This window comes from Xyrauchen texanus, chromosome 6 (assembly GCF_025860055.1).
Source record: "Xyrauchen texanus isolate HMW12.3.18 chromosome 6, RBS_HiC_50CHRs, whole genome shotgun sequence".
NCBI lineage: Eukaryota > Metazoa > Chordata > Actinopteri > Cypriniformes > Catostomidae > Xyrauchen > Xyrauchen texanus.
This window is the reverse complement of record NC_068281.1, coordinates 33,737,330-33,759,471: the sequence shown is the minus strand read 5'-3', so window position 1 is coordinate 33,759,471 and position 22,142 is coordinate 33,737,330.

Here is a 22,142-nt window from a genome sequence, read left to right as displayed (position 1 = left end):
TGGATGGTGTTTTCGTCACTTTTTAACCTGTGCGCCTATAAATTAAACGAGTGAGATTGAAGCACATTGAATAAAATGTAAAAGACAATAGCTTGCACATCTCTTCGACCAACACATGAGACACCATGACAATCAAAACATTTAGTTAACAAAAATAGGAAAAGGGATATTGTAAGTTTTACAGTGAGAAAAGTACTATTGGAAATTCTCAATACCTACCAAAATAATTAAACATCCAATTTACTAGCATTTATAAATTTAAATAACACTGCTTCGTATGCCTTAAGTTATATCTATTGTTAATGTGTTAAAATATTAATCCTTGTGCATCAATAAAATAAGTTACTCAGAGGTTCTTCGAGGAGAAAAATGTCCACGCCAAAAAACTGCCATGATAACATATATTCATATTATTTTCTAATATGGGGCGGGGGGTGGAACACACACACAAATGAATTATTTTCAAAATATATAATAAATAATAAGGGGATTTTTGTGTGTTTTTTGTTTTTTTTGTTTTGATTATGACAGTCTGGGATATGTCAATAATTATTAACAACATTGATTTTGATGCATTATTATTTTTTGTGCAGTGTCAGATAAAAAAAAAAAAAGCTGTCATATATTTTTTTATATTAATTTCACTGACTTAGATTCTTTAATCAACATCAGTCCTGATCATAATGAACAAATATTCAATAATTTTTCTTAAGTATTTTAACCCTTTAAATGCCAGTTTGTTCACATAGTGCTCTATACAGCAAACTGAAAATAGGGGAAAAGCATGTATTTGCTCCATAGGCTAAACATGAGAAAAATGGTATCATCTGGTGAAAAATATTAGAGATTTAAATTTTGAAGCCAGGCTCCGGAATGAAAGCATAATATTATAGAATTAATGATTTTATGCTTTAATGTCACTGGGATCAAATATTGCAGTTTTAATGGGTTTCATTGGGGACATTTTTGTCCTGAAGGTCCTGAGTGTAACTATTTTGTGTACAAAGTGCATTATAGGAAATTAGGTTAAAATATAAAAATTCCCCCAAAATACACTCCTTTGGCAAAATTTGGGGACACACCCTCACCCCTGTTAATATTACTAATTTGCCTTATTCCTACTTCCGCATTTTTCGCTTCCGGGGGTGGCCCACGCAGGGTAAACTAACTTCTGGTACCAACAACAGCCATTAAACGTGAGCAAGATCTGCTGAAATCAAAGTCTTCACACAAACTAAATAGTGTAAATGTTTGATCTGACTTTATGCTTTGTTGGCGACTCTACAGAGCTCTAATTAACATTATGGCAACTTTAAGGAAGTCATAATACTGAGATATTCAAGCTGCTACTGGGCATAGACTACACCGGTAATAAATAACTATACTAATAAGACAATACATTCTCATTGTTATTCTCCGTGTCAGTTTGGGTAGGCTCTGCATTATTGCAAGCAAAACAGCACGTGTGCGGAGAAACTCATCGACATCAGCTCCGATCTCTCCCACCTGTGCAGCTTCACAATAGAAGCAGGCGGGAAAATCATGTCTGATCGCTTTAACAAACAGAGAAACTTCTGTCTCTGTCTGATATTTCATCTCATTACTAACATCATAATAAAAATGAGTGTGGTAAAGTTAATATTTGTTATTCGGATAATATTAATTAAAATCTGTGTTTTTTGCACGATGAAGCCAAACCAACTCACATCAGTCTTTTACAAAGCACATGCTTCAAATGTTAAAATAAAATATATTTTCTAATAGTAATTTTACTATCCATATAAATAAAAGATTGGAACCATGGCTGTGAAATGTTTAGAAAAATATCCCTTTCGTGAGACAGTATTTCATAATTATTGAGAAGTATATGTAGTTAGGCTAATGTTCTTAAATCCGTGCCTTGCTTACTCCACTTTTGTTAATATTGTTATAATCAGTATAAAATGCATTGTTTATTGCACAGTTCCTTATTGCACTATGCTGCTCTGTTACTGGGATGGTGGGGTTTATGTGCATTGTGCATATAAAATATATTTATGAAAATAGGTAAACAAATTTGACAGGATGACTTAGATTATTTATACAATTATACCACATATAACCTTTTATTTTTACATCTGTGCTGGGAATATATAAAGCTTTGTAAAATGTATTTCTTGTGTTGATGCAAGGATTCTTATTTATGATAATGGAGCTAGTGAAGGAACCACACCTGAAGAAACCAGTGCTGCATTTGAGCATATAAAGTCCAAAGAGCAGCATGCGTAGATGAATCGGTTGGGAAAATATGATAAATAATTTATGTGTACATTATATTGTGACTCATTGGAAAATAGACCATAACAGAAGAGATAAGAAGCATTATTTGAGGCAATGTGTACTAATGTAATAGCCACAAAGCCGTACCGGAAGTAGCTTTACCCTGCAGAGACATAGATTCCGATTCATGTGAAAAAGGCCTATACGATATATATATATATAACTGGATTGCTCATGACATCATAACAGTGAAGCCACTGCGCCGCCATATTGCTATGCTCAAACATTCCAATGTCCCTGTTAAGTTAATAGGAAATCATCTAATTTCAGCGTAAACATTAGCTATTGAATCACCGATTTTATATCTGAAATCTGTACATTCCTACAATGCAAACGTCCATGCAATTATTTATTTAAAGTTGTGAATTTTTCCTGTTTCTTGAAAGCCTGAGTGAGTTGTGTATCTATATCAAACAGTATCCACCTCTAACAAACTTCATCAGCGAACAGATCAGCTGAATGTAAACAAGTTCAATGAAACTGAGGTATGTCACAAACAGACTTTTTCAGACTTATTTATTGTGAACATCAAAGTGTTTGTTCAGACTTACTTGTGTTATGTTTTTATCAAAAAGTGCCTTTTTCTCACGGTCACTTGAATAAGAGTGGGAGGAAGACACGCAAAGCAAAGTTGGTTAAAATTAAACCGATAAACTATATTTAAATGGCAAGTAAACACGAATTTATGACATGTGTACATATATGTCTACAGAGAGCCCTTCAATATGAAAATTAAAACTGCAAGCAGCGACGGGCCCTCGCACCCTTGTGCATGTTGGGACTGCTGTGCCAGGGGAATGTCACTGAAATTTGTTTAGCATTTTTTAGCACTTAAATGTTATTAAGAGTGTATCACAGTGTAAAACATGTCATTTCCTGTTGCCAGTAGGTGGCGCTATGACTATAACTGAATATTGGCATATAAAAGTGTTCAGGCCGGGACTCGGGATGTAAAGTTTGGAGCAGATTGGATGTTTCATATTTGAGTTATAACAACTTCCTGTTTCATGGCGAAACATTGAACTTTGTCAGGCTGCCATGGACACAGCGTTCAAAGAAAACTCAAAAGCTTCACAATTTAGCATCACCAAGGCATTTAAATTAGAATAACCTAATATGAATTAGATCTGATGAAATATCTAGGAGGAGTTTGTTAAAGTATGAGGCCCGGAAATGGCAAAAACAGCTAAAATTGACTTCCTGATGAGTTTACGGTGTGGGTCCCAGAGACTTATTTGTAGGTATTGGCATGTTATACCGGTACCGATTTTCGTACGTGTAGGTGAAACGTAGCATAAAGCGCACATTATTGAAAATTTTTAGGTGGCGCTATCGAGCCATTTTGCCACACTTAATTCTGAAACCCATATCAGATGTAAAGTTTCACCACTTTTGATGCATGTGCAAAGTTTCATGAGTTTTCGAGTATGTTTAGGCCCTCAAAAATTTGATTAATTTGGGGAAAAAATAATATACGCCTAGCAGAACAATAGGGTTCTTGCACCATCGGTGCTCAGGCCCTAACAAGCAAATTCCGGGCGTTTAAGGCAATTTAGAATTGCAATTTAGTCTGACTTTCTTAAAGTCCCTTTCAGGGGTAAGGACATGTTGTCACCCTAAACAAGCAGATATTACAGCTTTTCCTACTTCCATTACAACTTGTGGACAGTTTTCCTGCTTCCTTTGGTCTTCGTTGTGCTGTACTGATAGACTGAACGCCGGGGCTAATTAAACATTAAATTGATTGTCACTAGAGGGTGGAATGCAACTGTCATATCCGCAGGTCGGAGATGGCGAAACGGGGACTTTTTCACCTTCATTGTGCATTCTCCGAGAGTTTGGGCATACCAAGATGGCCACTTGAATACTTCCAGTGGCTTCAACTCCTGCAGGCAGTTTACCATTGCGTGAGCGATCCAGTTTTTTTTATTTCTATACACATATAGGCTACCTCCTCTGTTAAAGATGCACTAAGTTCTTGTTCATGTCATCTTGGACTTACACTGACACCTAGTGGCCTGAATGCAGCATCAGTCAAACGCAATAGTTTTCAGTTTCAGATGCCAATGTAAAAATTCACAATTCATAGTCAGCCATGATTACTTTAATCAATGAGTGAATGTGTCCAATAACAGGATGGTTACTGAGATTAAGCAAGTACTGCTCGTCTGATCATGTGATCACAACATGGCAGCCCCAATGTGCGGACCCTCTCCATGTAGAATAAAACTGATATAAACTGATATACTGATATGACTGGAGTCTTATTTTAATGTGAGTGCTCATGATTTCCTACATATTTAAAAAAAATTACAATCCATTTATTAAGGAGTACAGCATTTTTAATGATGAAAAGAAGACTTTGTAAACCTTTAACAATAAAAACACTATAAAATATTCTTACTTTAAAGTTAACTTTAAAATTCATACTTTTAAGCTAGAGATCCGTTGGCTCAGCAACGAAAATACATGAAAATAATAGCTTCCACTCAGAAATGCACATATTAATTTGTACAACACAAAATATACATTTTAAGGTGAACGTAAGAGTGCCAAGTAACGTAAAAGAATCATTGTGAGTTCCTTGAAAGTCTTTGGCTTAAAAATCCATCAAATTAAGATTTGAAGTACTGCTATCTCAAACGATCAAGTACAGAACGGAGGTTGTGGGAAATACCCAAATACTTAAATAATTGAAGCATGTTTGTTTGGTCAAAAATAATTTATTGGGACATTTACTTGTTTATTTATTTGTATTTAGAATCCATTGAGATTTTAGTACTTTTTAGTATTGTTGATTCCATTTTCCTGTATTTAGATGTTTTGCGTTAAGTCACCATTAGGATGATTAGTGTTCCCTTCGGTGAATTTGGATCTTGTTCAAACAATGTAATTTTACCTTGTGCATGTGAATGCGTGGAGTTGAAGTGCAGCTTTATCAGCACTTCTTTTAGGAATCAAGTGTAATGACTGACCTCAGTCATTGTTTTTTTGTTGATCCAATTACATTTAGTAGAAATAATAATAGGCCTATTTGTGCATTTGAAACAAGTTTTTAAATCCATAAGACTCCAGTGGTTTCATACATGTCTTCAGAAGCTATATAAAAAGTGTGAGCAGGGACTTCGGTTCGTTCTAAGTGGAGACCGTATTTTTCTGTTTCTGCGTTTTGCAGCCTCCTTTCCATATGGTTACCGATTAGAACGAAATAAAAGAATGGTTAATAGCGTTCTTTTTAAAATGACAGTACTCTGTGCAAAGGGTGGGTGAAATACTATTTGCAGTGTTTCCAGATCTCGCAAGACAAACAAGGCACCTGTTTTTGAAAAACAAGCTCAAAATAAGGCACTTGCCTCACCCAAAATAAGCATGCGCACACACCCTGTTTTTAGTCCCTGACTGTGTGTGAGAATCAATCAATATTTAAGTCATTTTTCACTATAAATTATCCTCCCTGCCCATTAGGTGGTGATATGTATGAAGAATGTGAATTGCCATAAAACTAAAGAAGAGGAACTGGAAAATGGAGATTTATGGGCTGGCATGAGGGTGAGTAAATGATGAGAGAATTTTCATGAACTAAAGTAGATAAAGTTGAATGAGTGGACACATTTGTGTACATCTATCAAAAGTTTTCTAGTTATGTGGACATAAAATGACCATTGAACTTACTTCAAAAGCTAGATGCAAAAATGCTATATATATATTTATGAAAATCCAGTACATAATATATATATATATATATATATATATATATATATATATATATATATATATATTATATTAGGAACCAGCCGGCCTATACTATTGCAAAACATTACGTTTTTCATTACATGTACAGTAACAGTGTAAGGCGGGGTGCCAATGTGTTTGCATTCAAAGGCAAAGAGCAAATGGATGATCTTTGAGAAAATCAACATATGAACTCTCTCACAACTAGCAACTCTTCCTGAGGCACCACACCCCACTGAGCGAAGATTGCCAATTCACACCTAATTGTTGCCCTTCCACATCTGTCCCATTCTCTCCCCTCTCCTCCTCATCGATTCCCCTTCAGCCCAGAATCACCTCAATCTCACCTAAGATCTGTATGTAACAAAAGACCATATCTGATGTATACAAATAATGTAACTTGTGTAACATGTTTGGTATCATTTAAAATGTCTCGGTGCGTCTGGTATAGTGTTTTGTCCGCAGGTTTGTAAAACGTAATGACAACAAAGTTATAAGTTCTTTGCCAAATACTGAATAATTCTGGAGGTCTATCCCCCTCCTTGAAGGTTTAACACCAGGAAGCCAAGAACCCATTCACCCCTAATTATAATACCATTTGGTACACAATGTGTATTCTGTCTGGATATTTATGAAGGCTGGCCCAGAGCTCAAGGTTCTCTGTAGTCAGATGATCCAACACCTCAATGTGTGTAACTGTTATAATATGAATCTGCATTCAGATTTCCCATACTTTGCAATTATATGTAGTTTTCTCATCTGCCAGGTATGTTCTTTGACTATCAGTTTGAATCTCATTAGAAATTGATCAAATGGTAAATGAACAGAAGAGGATTCAGAGTAATCAATAACTTAAAAGATCAAAATAAAAGAATGATCAGTAAGTAATTAGAGCCTTAATCTAAATTAGAGGTCGATATAAAATTGGAGTCAGATAAAATTAATATCAGGATGAATTTGTAAAGTGCAAATTATTAACAATAATTACTTTACATCAGTCCTCAGAAAAGACTAAACAACGCAGAGGCCTTCAAGGGGCAAATCTATCTATTTTTAGCAGTTTTGCCTGCCTTTTTACAACAGATCGAATCTGAACTTTTCTCATCCCTCACACCTATAATGCTCCACCTTAATTCAGCACCTGGACATGGGCACAGCAAAGCAGCCCAGTCACATCGTGCATTAGGCCACATTTCCTGCTGCTCCAGCTGATCTCCCCTGGGGCACTGTATATGTTGCTGTACAGGGTAAGAGACACAGAGTAACACTTCCTCATGAGTAGACAATGAATACTTTGCATGCGTGGACCTGTCAGGGAGATGAGGAGGAGGAAAGCACTGCTTTGAAACAAGCAACTAAGATAAATGCTTGTCGCTTGCTGGGGTTCGGACAGGTGTAGTCTGGCAAGGGCAGATAATTGCTTGTGCAAGACATCCAGGCAGCCAGACGCAAGGCAGATTCTTATGTTCAGCATTTTCAGCCCTTAAACACCCAACTACCAATGAACATTCCTTTGCCATGAGGTTCTTCTTCTTTAAAATAAGACATGGTCCACATCAAATATGGCTGTTCATAGCAATTTGTCTATTTTTCTTTTCATACAAAGTGTCTCAGTCAGAGACAGGAATGTGTTCCCTCTAGTGGGAACAGCCTATTATAGCAGCTAAAGATGTTGTCACCATGATGGTGATGGCAATATTAATATTTGGGGTACTTATTCCATCGCTATGGGTGCCACCTCTTCAGAGACTGTTTGAAAGTACAAAAATATAGCTACATAGAGTAAAATAGCAATATGGAATAATTCAGGCAAAATAGAATTTTAGCTGTCATTTTACGAACTTATAATAAAAAACATTCGATCCTAGTCCACTGTACTTGTTTGTTTTTGTGTTTGTAGGGTTGAGACATCAGCAAACATGCAAATTGCCCATGCTACTGTTTTTTATACAGTCACCCAAGAATCCCAATTGATTTTCAATTTGTGCACAACTCTTCAGAATTTAATAAAAGGTATGTCAATCATTTAAAATATAAAAATAATAGTAGTTTTATAAAGAATGGGCATCTAGATTGTTTTGAGTCACGTCTTCATTTTATGGGGGTAAAGAAGCATGTGCATATAGGGTTAATGTACTGGAATACTATTCATATTCCAAGTCACATGATCTTGAAACTTAATAAGGGAAATCCCTTTTTAAATAAAGTCTGATTTGTAATGAGAACCTGTGGAGGTGGCACTACACTGATATATATGAGGATGCCAGCCGTTTTGATCATACATCTGACTACACACATTGTCAGTGTCTAAAGTAGGCCAATAAAGTATGATTCAACCTTATGAACTGACACATGCAATGTCAGATGGATATAAACATATACATATCCAGAGCAACTCTGGAGTTCAATGCTTCAGATTTTGTGAAGTAAAACCCAATCCTTCTGGTCCTCCACACAAGAGTGTGAAGTAATAAATTAGGCATGGTGAAATAATCAATAACAGAAGAGGGGGAAAGAGGAGAGAGATGTATAAAGACTTCTGCTGAATGCATACCAGTTTTGTATAAAATATTGGAAGTTAACATCTGAGTTCAAACCGTCAACAGACCATGTAAAGTATAATGATCAGGCTATAGGAACCATGTCACTGCTTGCTTACAATTTCTAGTTTAGCTGGCTGATGAAAGTAGTGACCTCATATTACCCCATCTTAATATGCTTGAATGAGTGACAGTGTTTACTGTCTGTATCCACTTAGTGATAATTCTATAATTTGACTGTTATGACTGGTGATAATGATTTACAAACTACTAGTATATTCAGATGGATGTAAAATTATCACTTACTATACACACTTTCTCTTTATGCAGTTCATGTCAGCATTAATACTATCAAATACATATGCACATGGACAATGTATGCGACTAAACAGCTCTAGAGGCACAGACAGCAATCTTGGGTATATTATTCTCTCTGATCCTAATAGATAATTTGTTAGCAGCTGCAATATGCGGAGGTCCTCTCTTGGTCACTTCTCTTACCAAGGCCCTTCTCCCCCGATTGCTCAGTTTGGCTTGGCGGTCAGCTCTAGGAAGAGTCCTGGTTGTTCCAAACTTCTATTTAAGAATTATGGATGCCACTGTTCTCTTGGGAACCTTCAATGAAGCCAAAACTTTTTTGTAGCGTTCCCCAGATCAGTGCCTCTATACAATCCTGTCTCTGAGCTCTGCAGGCACTTCCTTTGTTCCCATGGCTTGGTTTTTGCTCTGATATGTAATTTGATGCAATTTATTTACTTTCACAGCAGAAAGATCTTATATAGACAGGTATATGCCTTTCCAAAGCATGTCCTATCAATTAAATTTGCCACAGGTGGACTCAAATCAAGTGTAGAAACATCTCAAAGACGATCCAGAGAAATGATATGCACCTGAGCTAAATGTCATAGCAAAGGGTCTGAATACTTCTGTCAATGTGATATTATAGTTTAGATATAGATAGTTTTTCTTTTTAATACATTTGCAAAGTTATCAAAAATCTGTTTTTTGATTTCTCATAATGGGGTATGGAATGTAGAAAATAGTTAAAGCACTTTAGCATAAGGCTGCAACATAACAAAATGTGGAGAAAAAAAATGAAGGGGTTCTAATACTTTATGAATGCACTGTGTATATATATATATATATATATATATATATATATATATATATATATATATATATATATATATATATATACTGAACTATTAGATTGTTATGAAATAATACAATTACATTGTACTGTATATACAGACCTGTTAAACTGTGGTGAAAGTAGGCCTATAAAATTAAGAAAGTTGTTTTATATCTATAATTTGTGGGGAGGGAAGCTAATACGCACAGATCACTTTCATTGTGTACCAACCATCTTTTTCTTTTATTTTAAGGGGTTAAACTCAACTTATTTATGGTCTAAAATACATAAGGCACACTAGCAATTTATAGTATGCAGCATAAAAAGCCTGAAGGTAAGGAGTTTTTACTTAACTGATCAGGGGGGTACCAGGGAGTAACATCATTCCTGTACAGTTCAAAGTGCTACAAAACTTTATTGTACAGGTATGATGCTCAAGAAAATAGTGAGCAACAGAAAAAATAGATATTTCTTTAACTTACTAGACTCAAGCAGAGCCAATAGGATAAAATTTATGAACACCCTGAATGAGTACATACAGTGTTTGAAACTTGCTAAAATCTTCAGACAGACTGACTTTTTATATATATAATTCCTTGACTTGTATGAGGCCACTGTAGCCGATTTCTCCAAATGTTTGCCGAACAACCTTCTGTCCCTCGGACCTCCTGCAGAGAATTCCTGATTTTCCCTCCTAAACTTATCGGCCCCCATCCCCCAGTTTACCTAGAACACTTGTAAATACCCTTCCCTCCTTTGTTCAACCCTCATATCTTGCCAGGCAAGTTCAGATGTACTGGATGTGTTCTGTATTGAAAGTGTTTGGAACTAATTATTTCTGTAGCTTGGTCAGAAAATGGGTCTGGATTCTTATGCACTATAAATAATGTCTAATTAAGAAACAAAAAACAGTATCAACATATTAAACATTTCCCTCCACTGGACAATGTTCTTTTCTTTCACATGATGCTTGAGAAGCACTCTTCAGCTGCAACATGCTTTGTGCAATTAATCTATAGGAACGTCTCCGGCATAATGGCTGCATTGTGTATTTATTCATTAACTTTAACAAGAAGCATTCACAGTCACACTGAACACAAAAATAAGAAACAGTGATTGAGCATCAGGGACAAGAACTAGGCCCATAGTGGCTCTATGTCTTTTAGTTTGTCAACTAAACAAAGCACATATCTTCACTAAAACTGACCCTCCAGTATATTAGCTCATATGAGAGTCAGTTGGTGGCTCAGTATACCATCATTGTGAATGGTAATGTTTGGATCACCACTGCCACAATTCATATTTCATGTTTACTTCATGTAAATAGCATATTAAGAAAGATTATGAGAGCACATTTAAATGCATAAAGCACAGGACCAAAGGTATTCCTTTCGTTAATATTATTCTAGCACAGACACGGACCATTTTCTCCCACTGACTGAGGTCAGAGGACACAGGAGCACAGGACTTTCCCATGGATGGCTGCAGTCTTTCCTTTCTGATTAAAAATGTATACTGTCTCAGCTTGGTCACTAGTGCCATGTAAATAACTCTTCACAGCTTTCTCCCAGATGAGAACTGATGCAACTTTTGCCTTTACTTTCATTGAAAACATCAAAATCATGTAAAAAATATGCATATTGGATCTTCAATTAAATTCACAGGTGCCTTTGGTCAGGTGTTCCTACGGGTGTTAAATGCATGTAACTGCTGCAACATGTTGAGGAAAAAAAGGATTTTTGAGGATTTTTAGGTATTTTGCTATAACAATCCAATAATACACATACCTTGATCAAACTAGAGCAATCAGACCATGTTTGGAGGTCATTCAAGTGGGCAGGGGATGGACTTTGATCTTTATTCAAATAATACAGAGTTTATTCACTGTCATTACATGCAAACTTAAGTCAAAACTATGGGATAAAATGTTGGCACTTCTCATTAGATTCTGTAACTTTATTCCTTCAAGAAGTATTCGAAAGTTGACCACTTTCATTCAATGATTAAACCCAAGGAAAAAAAATTAATAAACAGCGAGTGGCCATTAAACCGGTATTCCCTCCCTCTAACTCACACTGATCCCATAAAACAAGCTGCCACAGGAAGAGCTATAATGACTTAAAAACATTCTCTTTGTGTGTGTGTGTGTGTGTGTGTGTGTGTGTGTGTGTGTGTGTGTGTGTGTGTGTGTGTGTGTGATCTAAAAGCCCAACATTCATTCCATCCATTCATCCTTGTCTCTGATCTTAATACTCTAGCCTCCTCTTGTGGCCAAACAGAGTGACACATAAAGAAGTAAACCAAACCTGACCATGACAGAACCAGACAAAAGCCAATAATATGATATTGTAATCCAAAGGTGAAAATCACTACAGTATATTTGAATTATATACAACATACATACCGATATAAAGAATGAGATTAAGATTACCCTATCTGTAGACATATTAGACAGACAAACAGACAGATAGATACTGAAAAAATATTTTGTGGTGATGTAAACATAGCAGAAAATTTAAACAGAGCAAAAAAGAATAAGTACATTCTACATTGAATAGCTTAGTTTTTGTGTGAACTTTAAAATACTGATAAATTCTACATTTAAAATAAATTCAAACATGTAAAGATTAATGCTCTAAGTAAATGGTATTTATTATTGTTTATTATCTTTATAATGCGTCATCATGTATCAATCCTAAATTCTAGATGCCCTTGTCTTATTTATTTGCTTATTTGTGTAAATTTCTAATGAAAAATAAAATAAGTACATTTTACTTAACTTTTTGAAGCTGGCGTTCCAAGTTCTGCATTTGAAGCTCTGTAATGTATTTCTGTTATTGCCAGTTATGCAAGCTGATGTTCTCTAATAGATTACATAGCACAGATAATACTTTCCTATGGAAGGCATTGTATGTCCTGTTTTACATGATAAAACATAAGTTAAAAATGATCTCATAAAATGTTAACTTTAAGTTTAAGTACCATGTACATCAGATCTGCAAGTAAAAGCTACTGTGTTAACTGAAATGATTTAGTTAAATTTACTTACTTTAATCAGTATAATTTCATGAAAATAAGTAGATGTTTTTTAGAAAAACTGAGCAAAAACTTGCAAAATAAAAATTAAGTACATCTATCTATCTACACACCAATCAGCCACAACATTAAAACCACCTGCCCGGGGCCTGTGTAGCTCATCGAGTAAAGACGCGAGTTCGAAACCAGGGCGTGCTGAGTGAATCCAGTGAGGTCTCCTAATTGGCCCAGTTGCTCGGGAGGGTAGAGTCACATTGGGTAACCTCCTCGTTGTCACTATAATGTGTTTCGCTCTCAGTGGGGCGCTCGGATGCCGCAGAGAATAGCGTGAAGCCTCCATGTGTACTTTGTCTCCACGGTAATGCGCTCAACAAGCCACGTGATAAGATGCACGGATTGACGGTCTCAGACGCGGAGGCAAGTGAGATTTGTCCTCCGCCACTCGGATTGAGGCGAGTCACTACGCCACCACGAGGACTTAGAGCGCATTGGAAATTAGGCATGCCAAAATGTGAAAAAAAGCACAAAAAAAAGACAACTGCCTAATATTGTGTAGGTCCCTCTCGTGTTGCCTAAACAGCACCAACCTGCATCTCAGAATAGCATTCTCACCACAATTGTACAGAGTGGTTATCTGAGTTACCGTAGACTTTGTCGGTTCTCTGTTGACCTCTCTCATCAGCAAGGTGTTTCCATCTGCAAAACTGCCTCTCACTGGATGTTTTTGTTTTTGGCACCATTCTGAGTAAATTCTACTCAAACCAGCCCGTCTGGCACCAACATCATCCATGTGATTATCTAATCAGCCAATCCTGTGGCAGCAGTGCAGTGCATAAATCATGCAGATACGGGTCAGGAGCATCAGTTAATGTTCACATCAACCATCAGAATAGGGGAAAAATGTGATCTCAGTGATTTGAACCATGGCATGATTGTTGGTGATATTGTGGTGCCAGACAGGCTGGTTTGAGGATTTCTGTAACTGATGATCTCCTGGGATTTTCACACACAACAATCTCTAGAATTTACTCAGAATGCTGCCAAAAACAAAAAACATCCAGTGAGCGGCAGTTCTGTGGATAGAAATGCCTTGTTGATGAGAGAGGTCAAATTTCAGCTGCAACGCACAGTTTATACAGTGAAGAAATCAACCCACAACACAGTTCTTGCATTCAAAACACTTGGAGTGCAAATGCAAACTAAGGGATCTCAAGATGTGTTTAAATATTGAGTATTAAACTATATTTAACTTGAAACAGAGAACTAAAAATGTTATGTTTATGATGCAACACACCCGAGATGCTACACAAGCATGTCTGACGCAGATGAACATTGACGGGGTCCTTAAACAAGCCCTCATAATATATCTCGAACTGATTGACAAATTCACTTGTGTAATGGATTGCTGTGAACTGTGTGCCAATGATTGGCGTATGATCAATAATATGGTAATGAACAATACATTGTATTCTAAAACCACTTTTTGTATTGTCTTATAAATGATTAACTCTTCTGCTGCAGGAATTTAATGCATTTTAATTATCTGAATATTTTATATATATATATATATATATATATATATATATATAATTTTTAATATTTAAAGATTACTATGTATAATTATATATTGATATAAATATGTATAATCTTTATATATTTAATTATTGTTACATGAGGGGCTTTCTCAGCAAATATTTGTATATGTGATTAATCGTGATTAATTAATTCGATTAAAATTTGTAATCAATTGACAGCCCTAATAAATATATATATATAAAGAAAGAAAATATATGCAATTTATTGTATATCCAATTATGCAACCATTCATATGGTAAAATCAATAACATTTTATTTGAATAAAGATGGAAATATTACTTGTCATTAAAAATAATAAGCTGGCATCAGTGAATTGGTTTCCATTTATTTTGTTTATTGTTAATTTGAGTCTCTCCAGTCCTATCAGTAAATCTTGAGCACACATACAAAATGACAAACATACCAGCCAGTCCTCGGTAGCCTAAAAGTGTTAAGCTATTATGAAAGGTAATTTAGTACCATCTAGTGTAATCTCTGTGACACTGCAAAGTAAGAAATGACCATACACTGGAAACTTGGCAAGATAAATTCCAGTGCCCCCATTCCAGTCCTATTAAAATAATGGTTGTAAGGCTTACAATCAACTGATAAATGAATGAATAAATAAATACAATCAGGAATTGAATAATCTCTATTTGCAGCCTAACAAGTTCCCTATTATGTATGCGGATAACAGAGAGCACCAGCTGATTTAGCAGCATGGCCTGTGCATAATTGAAAAATACCAAAGTCTACAGTTATTACTCACCTAACCTACTTTTTTGAACTAGACACATAAATAAAAATATCACAAAGAAGTTGAAAGTTTAAAAAAAAAAAAAAGAAGAAGACGCTAATAACGACTTAATAAGCACTAATGACATTTAAAAAGATAACAAGAAAATTGTTGCAAACTTAACACCCAAAGAAAAAAGCCAGCAGTTGTGTTCTGAATATTCATCCAATTCTATGTACTTTACAAAAAAGCCAGGGCCACTAAAGTAATTAAGCTACCTTAGAATGTGGTCTGGCTTTATATCTTTCCATTTAAATACACCGATGTGAAATGCTAAGTAGAAAGACAACCCTTTCCTTTCTTTTGTAATGCATTAGGGTTCCAGCTAAGCACATAATGAAGGCTTTAACAACCTGACGAACTTTTTCTTTCCCCACCCAAATGTCATTCTAAGGTGCTAAACCAGGATAATGCACATATACTTTTATAACGTAAAAGGGTGTTAACTTTAATATTTCGGAATGGCCTAAGAGAATAAAGAGTCCAATGTATCACAAAAAGACCATTGTGTTTCAAAGTCCTGGTTTATTTAAATACCAATATTCAAATAGCTCAATGCCCCTTTCAGCAACTGTGAAACGTTTAAAATGGCAACAATCGAAATTCGGTATTATAGCTAATATTGTCCCCTGTATGATATTTATTAAAAGCGTCTGCTAAATGAGTAGCCTAAATGTGAATGTAAATCAAACAACAACTTTGTGTCAAATGCTTTTTTTGCTCTGTACATTTCCCGCACCGGCCATAATCCCATTATCCAGAATAAAGGGCACCAAAATCAAAATAAGAAATCACGGTCATTATTCATGTTTTATTGGCATTCGGTGTGTTTTCTTTGTGTTATATCGCGGGCCGCCTTTCTTGAATGTTTCCACACGTCACAACCGCAGTGAAACAAAGACGCTTTATTGTTCTTCCATGACACGACTTGCGAAGAGCCCGTCAGGGAAACGCGAAATGGCGGACAGAAGCGAGCGAGAAGACGGTGAAATCCGACCTAACAATTGCAGGCAAATTCCAAAACACGGACCGGAGCTACAACGCGGATTAAAAAAGCCAGACGGGCTGGTTATAACCGGTTGGCCCTACTAATATTTCATACTTGTATTAATTTTCTTAAGTGAATAGGTGATTAATTTCAGTTAATTTATCCAAAAGCACGTCTGGGCTTTCTAGCCTTTGCTTGCTTTTTAATTGAGATTGTATAGATCAAATACAAAGTTCACATGTGGGGTGAAAGGAATGTTACAGGTGTAGTTGGTCATGTTCTTACATGCAGAGTTTTGATATCTTCTTGTGAAATCCTGAGTGGTGAAACTGATTTTCTCTCCCTTTTCACCCTACAGCATCTTTCCCTTCCCTGTTCGAGCTTGAAAAACTAAATATAATTAATCTTTTAAAATAAAGTACATCTTTTTGTATGTTGAAGGTAACATTTTTCACATTGCACATTTGTTCCCTTCCCCCATTGCTTACACCTCCTCCCAATACAACACTTTCCACAAAAGCAAATACTATGCAAGAAGGCGGCCCAACTTAATGATGGGTTCAGAGTTGAGGGAAATTTGGGTGCTAAAAGAAGTTTCAAGACTTCACAGATGTTTGTTGATTATTTCTATAGCTATAACTTTGTTATATATAAAGACATTAAGCAGCCTAGCATTAGCCTAAAAACAGAACCATAAATAGTAAGATTTTAACCAAACAACTTGAGAAGTTAATCTTTAGGAAATCATCAGCGATCAAATTTAGCAATCATTTTACTCGAGGAAACAAATGTCTTGAGACCAATTACATTCTTCAGAATGTGTAAAGATAAATAGGCAGAGCAATGTATAGCCTGCATGAAAACCACTTGAGTAGGTATAGAAAAAAGGAGGGAAGTTGCTTCTAGCCTCTTTCCCTCTGCAGCACATCCCCCTCCATGTTGTAACTTGAAACCCTTAGGGTATAGCAGCAGAAGCATGGGAGTGTCCTGCTGATTTATGCATTAAATATTCATCATATAATTGAGAGTTGAGGTGATAGTTCATTAGCAAAGCACGGCTAAAATATTAGTGATTGAATGACATGTTGTATTTACAACTCATAACAGTCATGTTTATGAACAAACTGCCCTGACAGCGCACATACATCACTCAGACGTCTAAATGTGTGTTTACATCTGGAAGACGTATTTTTAGGTTGTTTGCTCATCTGCCTTACATCTATAAGACGTTTCCTCTCGGATACCCTGAGAGACTCTAGTTAATCAGCCCTGACTCAGTATGTCAAAGCCTGAAGACTCTCAGTGCTCACCATCTGTGCCAGACACACAGTCATTAGTGGGAGTAGACCTGATAAACACACAGGGGTCTGTTTAAACCAAAACAGAAGGGAGGTAAGATGCCAGAGACCTCAACAGATCCAGTGACATGTAATAAGAGTCCTTTGCCTTCCCACTGAAAGAAACTAAGCTGACATGTTTGAAAGACTGTACTCCTGTGCAGTTACATTTGCAATTACATTTTGTCAGACACATTACAAGAGGACAACTTATATCCATCTTTTCCCTGATTGCAGAAGTGTTCCCCGATTCATAACAGAAGCCTGTTTTCATTTTCCAGTCTCCAGTGTTTTCACTTGCTTTGGCAAATGTTCTTAGCGGATAATGTGATGTTAAGTTTTACATTTGTAAAAATGACTGGATCACTTGTTTCGGGAGTTTTTACATTGTTTCTTATGGAGACCAGAACCAGAAAATAGTCCAGTGGCAATCAGAGTCATCATGGCAGCACTCAGTTGGTGGTCAGTTAAACTGGATAAAAATGAATTAGAGAAATCGAGGGCCATTGCCACCATAGACATTGAAGGGAGCAGGTCTTGCACAAAACTTAGAAAAGTAATCAATCAATATGGGGTTTTACAAAGATGGATTCTTATTTTTTTTTTTTACATTTTCCGGTTGAAATGTCCATGGACGGGCACCAAACAGGAGTTGTAAAGCAAGCTTTTTTTTTCATCTGTATTTTCACATTAGCATAAAAAAATTTAAACTCTACCCCCCATCCCCAGACCCAAACCTAACCATTAGTGGAGAAAAAAACATAATGTTAAATGGAGAAATGCAACCTCTGAATTGATTTAGTCACTGATCGTGAACGCGATTACTTCCTGGTTTCAGTGCAGATTCCGAACCCTGGTCTCCCATGTAGCTGATGCAACGTGCTTCTGGTGGCACAACAATGAAAGGTAAACAAGCTCCAAAAATTTCTGATTGAAAATGCCACTTGTCTGGGATTCAGCCTAATGTGGCCGATCCTAGGGTACTGGAACTCTTGGAAACATGTCGACTTCCCGTGTAATCATGTTGTATAATTAGAAATCACATGTACAGTTAAAAAAGCCAATCATCTCTTTGATCGATTCATCACAACTCTCAATATGATGTCTGTAAGAATAAGAGTCCCAAAATAGCCAATTACCTTTTCAATAGAAGCATTGCCTATTGTTTTTCACTTCATAAAATATATGATAGTATTGTGGCCCAATTTTATTAATGATTAAAAATGTTTGAAACACAATCTTGACAAACCAAATTTTGGACTTTTAAGATTATAGTAAATAGGAGCTGTGCTTATTACATAATGGCCACTGAGTGAACTGACTTGCTTTAAATGGGACTTTGATTTTGTTAAAAAAAAATATATAAATTAGCATTAACATTTCTTTTTACATGGAAGATATAACAATCTGACTGACGTAGCAGAGCCATTTAGCTAATCACATAATTGAATAGCATTTATATCAGCGTTCCAAACAAGCTGGTGTGCAGACACTGCACCTGTGGGAACTGGAGTGGAGGGATGAAGCGCCTGTTTCCTGACATACAATAAAAAAAAGGAAGTACCCCGACTGCTTTGGATAAATATGATAAAACCGCAAGCTCTTTTCCTCAAAGTGAGAGCTCCTTCATTTCCCATTCAGAGCTGGCTAGTTGAGAGATCATTTCCACTGAACAAAGATTACAGAAAAAAATCTTCAATGGCTTTTCAGTAGTCTGCACAGATATTGGTAGTTCTTGAACAAGCTAGAGGACCAAAATATTCCTTAAGCATGTAGCTCCATTGGTGTAACCTTTAATCATTATTCATGATGAGATAATTTCCATTACAAAAACTAAACCAAGTGATATCATCATGAACTAAGTTATTCCAGAATCAAAGCTAATACCTTCTTTACTTTTCTGAAAACTTCAGGCATTGAAACTATGTATACAGTAGCCGTAGCGTAATATCCACGAGGTGAGAGATTTGGTGCTGCACACAAAGAGGTACCATTCAAATTTCGTACCTACTTGTAAATCAGAGGTTAACACACTTCCAATATTCCACTTAGCATTCCTGTGCTTCTAGCAAGCAACAAAGACGTGAGTGATCCCTCAGGTGTCAGAAAGCAAAAACAGAATGCCTGTTTCAAAGAGAGAAAAAAAACATTCCGCCCTTGCGTGTCTATGGATATGCAATTACACACTTTTGAAGGGGGTCTATGAATATGGTGTCATTAAGAACACCAAAGCAAGGTCAAATCTCTATGTTTGTCTACAGTGTGACCTAAACTATTGAACTTTGAGGAAAAAGGGAAGATGTAAAAGAAGCAACATTAACCAAACTAGGGCAAGCTTTCCAAATCCCTACTGACACCATAATGAGGGTGCCATAAAAAAGAAACAGGTTAATTAAATCCACTCAGTAAATTAATGCAGAGGCCTTCTCTGACTACAGCTGGCACCAATTCAACTCCAGGGGAGCAAATTCAACCTGGAAACAAGAAGCCTGTATATTATATTCTTTTGCAATCAGCCTGATCTCATGAAAATGACCTGACTGTGGTGCCATTTTTGCAAAATTACATTACATGAATCATTACACGCATCACTGCAGTTCTGAGGTGAAATGTCCACTGTGTGGTGCTAAAAGCAAGTTAAACATTATTTCAAAGAGATGAGTTTTATGTTCTATCTCTAGTAAATGTTCTAGAGAGTTTCAAATCAACAAAACCTATCTCCTTACCATGAAGCTTAAACCTAACTGATTGGGTTATTAAAGCAAATGTGAGATGAAAAATGTATTTTCTGAACCAACAATCACTTTTGACTCACATTTGGCCTCACATGCTCCTCAGGACCACATCCTTTGTGTTGTAAGTTAATTTACATAAGCTGGTAATTGTAGTTGGCTATGTTATGCAAATGTTAAAATGTATCACCTCACAAGTCAAGTGCTAATGTAAAAGTGATTTATGTCATAAGCATTGTGTCGGGGACAGAGCAAAAAGTGATTATGAAAGGATAATCTGCCATTTGACCTGTGATTTGTGTGAAAGTGAAAAATCATTTTGCAAAAACTTAGGTTTATAAAGTGATTCTATATGACCAGGTTGTTTATAATATATTTTACACGTATGTATTTGGCAGATGCTTTTATCCAAAGCGACTCAGAATGCAATCAAGGTATAACCTATATTTAATGTGTGTTATCTATGAATCAGTATGTTAATCTTATCTATCACAACTGGGAGGCACATGCAGAGCATTAAACCTTTAATTTGCCTATAGGTTTGCTATTATGGTTGTATCATGATCAAACTGAATGAACCAAGATCAACATGACTGAAATAACAATGCTTTTGGTTGTATGACACATTCATGCTTGCATGCTGTAGGCCATGACAACAGTAGTGGCCTTTTCTGAATGCTATAAAATGACTTCTAGTATGAAATGCAGTGTTCACAGTGCAAATGACTAAGCAAATACATCAGTGTGCATTTCTGTAGATTAGTGGAGCAGATTCTGAGGCAAGGACACCGCAGCACTAACTGCAGAGCATCACGACTTTGAAGTGGGATGTAGGTCACACATCTAGCATGAACAGTTCTTGAGCAGTAGCAGCGATGGTGCTTGACAAATATCTGCAGTGCTTCATGGCACAGTGGGGAATCAACATGATTTCATGATGTTGTGCTACTGAGCTCCAGAAATAGCTGCAAAGCTGCTATTAAGTGCACTGTGCTATAGGTAAGGGAGATCAAGTCCACTGTCCTGGCGGATCGCCATGGTGACTGGCCCAGATCGCTCGTCCCAGCATGAGGTCAGCGTTTCCATGGAGATGGACCAGCTGATTGGTAATCTGCTCTAGTTTATGCATGACCTGGAATGGGAGGGTAGAGGAAAGGGGGGAGGGGCAGACGTCTCCTCTGCATGCATTTGCATATTAGTGCGTTCAGCGCAGCACGTTGTGCAGATCAAACCTGAACCATTTTAGCATTTGTGCCCTAAACAAGGTCAGAGGAGTTGGAAATTCAAGCTCTCAAATGTCACGAACACAGATGTCGTAGGCCTATATAACAGGCAGGCACCCTCCCATCAAGGTTTTCCGCATTCAAAAAATATCACTCAACGCTATAGGCTGGGAGGTAAAGTAAGAGGAGTGGCCTTGTGCAGCTCTTCATTGACCCCGCCCCTCTTATACTCTCAACCTCCTCATGAATATTACCAATGAGATAATCTATTAAGCCCTCTTCAAACCAGCTTCTCCTACAGAATGCTCCCTCTAATCTAGTGAGGTTTTCAGAATCACCAAAGAGATTTCTGAGGATTACGTTGAAACATGCTCTTGAGAATTGAGCAAAGCTGTGGGTCAGTGCTATACTGACAAAGCTGGAAGCCCCCAAGCTACACTCTCAACATTAGGACTCCTCTTTATCTCTTATTTACAGTAAAATGGTGTCCATTACTCTGAATCCTATTTCTTCTCTTGAATCTTAACTCAGTGTATTTGCAACCTAATAAGACCAGAACTTGCAAATATCAAGACTAAAATAAACTCCAATAAACCTGGAAATTAGTTTTAGACAAACGTTTTAAGATTTCAAAAAATGCAGTTTTGTTAAATAAATACAAATTTAGGATTCTGCAGTATTTCTATGTCACTATTAAAATATAAGCAAATGTGTCTCATTCACAATGTTAAT